The following is a 6655-nucleotide window of genomic DNA, read 5'->3' as shown; positions in this document are numbered from 1 at the left end:
TAGTTCTTGTAATGGGAATGATCACCTTCCATCATGTTAATAAAACACCCGCTAAGTGACAACCATATTTTCAAAATGACAGTGACTCAGTGGGATAGTGACTTGGTTGTTGCTTAGGAAGACGGACTTAATGATTTTTTTTTTTTTTTTAAATTATTCCCTGCAATGAAGAATACAAAAGAGAGACATTCACATGGAGAAGACAAACAAGGGACATGTTCCGAAGAGACCCATTAAATCCAAGGACCATGTGCCTTGGTAGGAGTCAAAGGGCGTGTTTGGGCAGATGGATTAAGATGGATTACGAGGGATGGGATCACGCGATCCCATGTGCCCATCCCACGCGCGCGTTTGTTTCGGCCGGGATCCAGACAACCCGTCTTTATCCCACGGTTATTACTCGCATAGGTGGGATAAGGATGAGAAATCTCATCCCGTCTCTCTTGTCTCCTTAAGCCCACCATCCAAATCCTGCAGGATTGTTGGCTGCGATCTCTTGCTAGATTTTTTGCCCGTACGGAGATACGAAATGACAACGTTGCCTGCAGCAACTCGTCCCTGCTTTCAAATCCGAACAAGGCAGAGATGAATGATCTCTGGTATAGGCTTTTGTCAGTGACGACCATCTCCGGTTATATAGCCATGGATGCATGTTGTGGAGCTCCATTGATCGAAGCAAGGGGAGAAGGTAAGGTCTGGCCTCTCGAAGAGGGTTACTGTTCGTGATTGAGGTATGTCTCCCTATACCCTGATTTTCCCCCAATCTGTCTCCTGGATATGGATTAGCCGTTTCAAGACTTTCTATTATTATCCTGATTTGGATCGGATGCCGTCCCTTTTCAAAACTTGTAATCCTCTCATGAATTCATGTTGGAATGAATTTCAAGTGTGATTGGGAGGAGTTGAGTTCTAAAAATCCATTCGACACCCACATGCATTGCAATGTAAAGTTCGGCCGTAGGAGCTGTAGCTTGGCATGCATGCACATTAAAGGCCTCTTTTGGCTGAGAGGAGGACTTGGATAGGAAACGGATTTGGGCATGAAATCCATCATAAAGGGCTTCTACACACAATTGTTCCGTCTGTTGGTATTTCATACCGTATCAGTGGGTGTTGTTAAGCTCGACTTCTTGCATGACGTAGAAATTTATGGTATATACCTCGCGGATGGACATGGTGGTGCCTTAAAATGGATTTGGTTTAATTAGGAAGCAAAAAAGTTTTTTTTTTTTTTTTTTTTTTTACAGTTAGTTTTCAAAGATTACTTTATTACTGTTAGTGTCTTCTAGTTTTGTCCTGCTATCACATAACCGAACAATATGGTTTTGTCGAGGGCCAAGGACATCTGTTGGAACTTAAACTTGATAGATGTTCTATAAAAGTCTTTTTTTTTGTGGGTGAAAATGTTCTGATAACTGCTCTCTATTACCAGCACCAGTTATCTATTTTAATGCATGGAATTGGATCTAGAGAAGGTTTTTGTAGATGGCTTAGACTTTGAAATTTGTTTAGAGGTCTTCTAGTTCTCATTATTATGATCACCAGTTGTATAGGATAGCCTTCTTAACATGCATATGGTGCATGTTTCATTTAGGATCAGGGGGTTGGAGCTGGGATGATTGGAGGCTTGAATCTTTGTTGATTATTATATTAGGACTATTTTTGAGATTCTCGTCCTTCTATAGATGGGAAGGATTTGATGTGAGTTTTAATAATTTGCAACTCATAGTAGAGTTTGATTTATAAGTTCTTTAATTATGTCAAAAGTAGGTATTCCTCCCCTTTCGGTTCATGTGGATGCAAAATAGATGTTTGTCTCATTTGGAGATTTTATTTTAACAATCTGTTTCGATGTACGTTTCGTATGGGAACCTATATGAAAACTTGTATTGATACAACAATCACAGAATCATCGTCTGAGATTGATTCATTGTGTATGTTGAAGTGATTTCATCCAATCCAAAAATTAGACCAATTAGTAGGATGGGCATATTTGTATTTGATCTTATGCTTTAAGTCAATCAGCAATGCAGGTATGTATGCATTGACTGAGAGAATTAGTGCTACGTCTTCAAAAAGATATTGTGAATGCTCTGATTTCACTTTGAGATATATTTTGATGGTCAACTGGTTTAAACACTATTAATGTTTCAATATTTTTTTATTGGCTTTTTTGCAGATTATAGTGAGACATTCGCCTATAACGACACAGCGTTCATATACCTGCAACACGTAGTCCCGGTATGTTCTAATACATTCTACTCAATTTGGACACCGCTAGGTTGATAATGTGCATGGGCAATATGTGAAATTCATGTGCATACCCCTTTGATACTCAATTTTTATTTATTTATTTATTTTTATTTTTTTACTTCTTCACAATCAGAAATTTATAAACAGATGCCACCAATTACAAGTTTGTATACATGCATCTTCTGTTGATTGGGTTTTCAAAAATAAAGTAAATGATTTTTTGAAGGTTTGGACCATGTGTTCAAATTTCAAAATTTATTTTTATAAAAATCAAAGTAATTCTAGGGTCTTACTTGGCATGGCCACCTGAGGCCAACTTCATGTTTATATTTTGTGTTGTTTGGAGTGTTGCTTTCATCTTAAAACTGAAATTCCACACACTCTTTATTTAGACAGGTTAGCTTATTGTATCTTGAAAGCAGATTAATTATAATCTGCAAGACGTTTTCATGTTTTTGCCTCCTGTGAATCGCAGGAGGCCAAGATTGAAACATACACGATGGGGCTAAATTCAAAGGCTTGATTATTAATTGAGCTAGGCTCATACCTACTTCCCAAGTAATAACTAGGTTGGAGCTTAGTCTGACCCTAACATGGCACGTTGCCTTCCTTAAGAGTGCTTACATAAAAGATTGATGGTCTCCTACAAGCAAGTAATGGGTTTGAGCTTTAGGTGGGCTCTTCCATGGTGTAGTTCTAAATTTTCTACAATTCACTTTCAAGTGCATGACCCATATTAGCCCATACAGGGTCAAAAAATTAGGTGAATGTGTGATTCAAGTAAGCACACTTAGGGAATTAAGCAGTTGAGAAGGGGATGAAACCCTTGTTTGTACATGATCCATAGTCTTTGTGTGTTCTCTTTAGATTTCACATCAAAAGTTAGACCTGGTGCTCAAGAATATACCCATTTATTTTTTAGGTGGGCAACACTAGGGGAAACAATTTCACAATATGATTTGAAAAAAAAAAGTAATTTTAATTGGGAGGTTCACGCTAATTTTAAAGTCCTCTACTTCCACCTGTATACGTAGGTGGGTGACAGGTGATGGATGATGAAGATGAGGAAGAGATGACTGATTCCATTATAGTTCTTACAATGGTTGCATGTGTTGCAGCTGTTGGGGAATACCATCGACACTACATGTTTAAAGAACCGGCTCGAATAGGGGATGATGCGCGTGCCAGATTTATCAATTCCATTATTTGAATAGGTGATAGGGATTGCATTACTCAACTTAGGATGAAGCAAGATGCATTTTTCCATCTATGTGAAGTAGTGCATGATAAGATGACCTTACGCGATACACGTAACATTAGTTTGGAGGAACAACTAGTCGTGTTCCTGCATACAGTCGGCTACAACGTCTGAAATCGTGGATAGGACACAGATTTTGTTGTTCTGGTGAAACTATAAGCCGTCACTTTCACCGAGTTCTAGATGCGGTTGTTTCCTTGTACCCTGAGTATGTTAAGCAACTAGGCGCACAAACACAGATTGAGATTTAGGAAAATACACATTGGGCCAGTTATTTCCAGGTATCATTATAGACCAACTGATTATTCATTAATCTAAACGTAAAAATATATATCATTTAATATTAATCCTATAGGCTCAAAAACTCTTCCACTACAGGATTGCGTAGGTGCAATTGACGGGACACATATTCTGGTACACATAGTAGCATCAGAATATGCAAGCTTCCGTAACCGAAAGGGTATCTTATCGTAGAATGTACTTGTTGCTTGTTCCTTTGATATGTCAATGTATGTGTTAGCCGGATGGGAAGGTTCAGCGTCGGATACGAGAGTCCTACATAATGCCCTGAGGCGAACTAACGATCCTCTTATTGTGCCCCACAGTAACTAATATTCATTATCATTCATGAATTAATTGGTGCATATTATCGTCTTCATGCAAAATTGAAAGAATCATTCCTGCAATTATGTAGGAAAATACTTCGTCATCGACGCTGGTTACGCTCATTCACCAGGGCTCATGGCCCTTTATCATGGAGTTCGATACCATTTGCAAGAGTATCGTACTAGGAGATCACCCATTAATATGAAAGAATTATTTAACAATTGACATGTGCAATTGCGAAACGCAATTGAGCGATGTTTCGGTGTGATGAAGGGGAGATTTTCAATTTTAAAGATGACTATGCAATATTCTTTTGATACACATGTTAAAATTATCGTTGCTTGTTGTGTGCTACATAATTTCATACAGAGAGAAGATGGATCGGACCAAGACTTGCGTGACATAAGTGTACCAGTGGGTGATGTTGAGGCTAATCCCACCCCAAATGAGGTATCAACAATTGATGAAAGGCAATGGCTAGTCCAAGTCACTCAACAAGCGAAGGATGAGTGGATCAGAGCTCGTAACAGGATCGCGAAGCGCATGTGGGCAGACGCCCAAAACAATAGTAGGATTCGATAGACCTACTTAGTTTTTGTGATAATAATGACATAGTGGATGACTGAACTAATGGATACACCGAGTTTTTTGTACAAGTTTGAAATATTAGTTTTTACTATTTGTATAACCTGTTACAAAAAAAATTTCTACAAACATCAACAACTATTTATTTGTCTACCTATAATATTGAGAAATCTTCTAATTGACATATACTGTATCCGCATGATTCTCTTTATGTAACTGTCTTCCCATTTATACATAGGTGATATGTCAGCCAATTTGGGAGGTTCCACTCCGACTTCGACTCGGTCGCCGTTGCGTAGCCCGGTTCCACCAACACGTTGCTCACCACGTGAGAAGTCCGTAAAATCCCTGGCAAAGCCTTCCTCTCGCGCTGCCAAGATCAAATGGACTGGAACTATGGATTAATTTTTGTTTGACACCTTGATTGAGCAAATTGCACTAGGTTGAAAGGCAAATAATGGCTTCAAACGAGAAGCATATCAAATGGCCATCAACGAGGTCCATAAACGTACACAGATTCTTGTCACCTGGCAAAATGTCCAAAACAGATTGAAGTATCACAAGAGGGAGTACGGTGATGTAAAGGACATGCTGGCTGCGAGCGGCTTCGATTGGGACATTGAGCGCATGGTCGTGACGGCCCCAGACGAAGTTTGGGAGGAGTTTTTAAAGGTAACATAACCTATAATTTTTGATGTATAAAAAATTGATAGTCAACTCACATTTACTGATTTTCAAAATTATCGTATGTTTGTAGTCTCATCCACGAGCTGAGAGGTTACGTGGCAAACGAATTGAATGGATGGATGATTTAATGGTGATTGTTGGGTCTGACCAGGCTATGGGGCAAATATGCGCAAGGAAGTAAGAACATTGCGGCATCCTTGTCTCGTGTTTATAGAGACCTGAATGAGTCGTGGAGAGAGCTGAACGATGACACGGATGCTACCGTGGACCTCTCTAAGGAAAATCTCTATGAATCACCAGGAAATTATGGCCAATCAACTGACAGTCAAACAAGGAAAAATAGGCCGTTTCAGGATACTCCTAATCGTAGAACCGAATCCGATAGTAGTCATGGTGGGAGTGCGATAATAAAAAGGATGTGGCCTGCTCAACCTTGTGATGTCGTAGGCATGTCTCTCATGAGTGTCGTAGAAGCTATGCGTAACTTCGGACTTGGAAAGGAGGTCAACCGAATGAGTAAGGTCTTAGACATACTGGAAGAGGATCAGGGGCTAACCAATGTTGAGTTTATTGAGGTTGGTCAGCTCTTGAATAAGGATGAGAAGCTTGCATCCTTTTTGTTGCTCTACGGCCGAAACGTCATGTTGATTAGCTTAAAAAAACTCTATCCGATTTGAAGAGTAATGATGGTGGTGGTTCTGTTTGATGGTTGCTGATCTTTTGGATTTCAAAACTTTGAAAGTTGGGTACGGTTTATATAGTAATTCAGGTGGTCGAACATTTGCTACAAGAAACTATTTTTTTTTTTGTGCATGTAATAACTTTCACATATTTTTTGTTACGACTTCTACTTTTGGATTCCTCATATCTGGTAGGGACAGTGTTATACACTGGCCTTGGACCATTCTTAGGATGATATGCTTGATATGTAATTATTTAATCTAATTCTGGATAAATTGCTTTTGTTATGTAACTTTTTTCCTGATAGGACCACACACTTCGTATGAAGAAAAGGTACGCTCCCCAAACATATGTCAAATGATTTTATTAGATTATATATTTTTCATATGATTGGATGTGCCTCTTTGCTTGTAAATGCATATGACTTTCAATTTATTACTATTCATTGCGATAATGGACCTCTTTTTGCAGATGGCAAAGGAAAAATACTATGTTGTCCTATTTGGGCATCGGCCAAGAATTTATCTTACATGGGATGATGCGCGAGTCGAGGTGAAGGGATACAGTGGGTGCTGCCATCAAGCG

General features: G+C 39.1%; 1 long non-coding RNA gene across 2 annotated transcripts; it reads left to right on the top strand.

The window, feature by feature from the left end:
* The first annotated feature begins 504 nt into the window (after positions 1-504).
* Positions 505-5491, top strand: LOC131256766 (uncharacterized). 2 transcript variants are annotated; one of them, XR_009176935.1, is made up of 3 exons: positions 505-731; positions 2180-2241; positions 4941-5491. It is a non-coding gene; the product is annotated as an uncharacterized LOC131256766 (long non-coding RNA). The 2 variants fall into 2 exon arrangements; XR_009176936.1 differs by lacking the exon at positions 505-731 and adding an exon at positions 1375-2033.
* Positions 5492-6655: the final 1164 nt, after the last annotated feature.

The sequence above is a fragment of the Magnolia sinica genome, chromosome 1 (genome assembly GCF_029962835.1).
Source record: "Magnolia sinica isolate HGM2019 chromosome 1, MsV1, whole genome shotgun sequence".
NCBI lineage: Eukaryota > Viridiplantae > Streptophyta > Magnoliopsida > Magnoliales > Magnoliaceae > Magnolia > Magnolia sinica.
The sequence above is the reverse complement of the archived record's forward strand: the minus strand, read 5'-3'. Positions and strand labels throughout refer to the sequence as shown.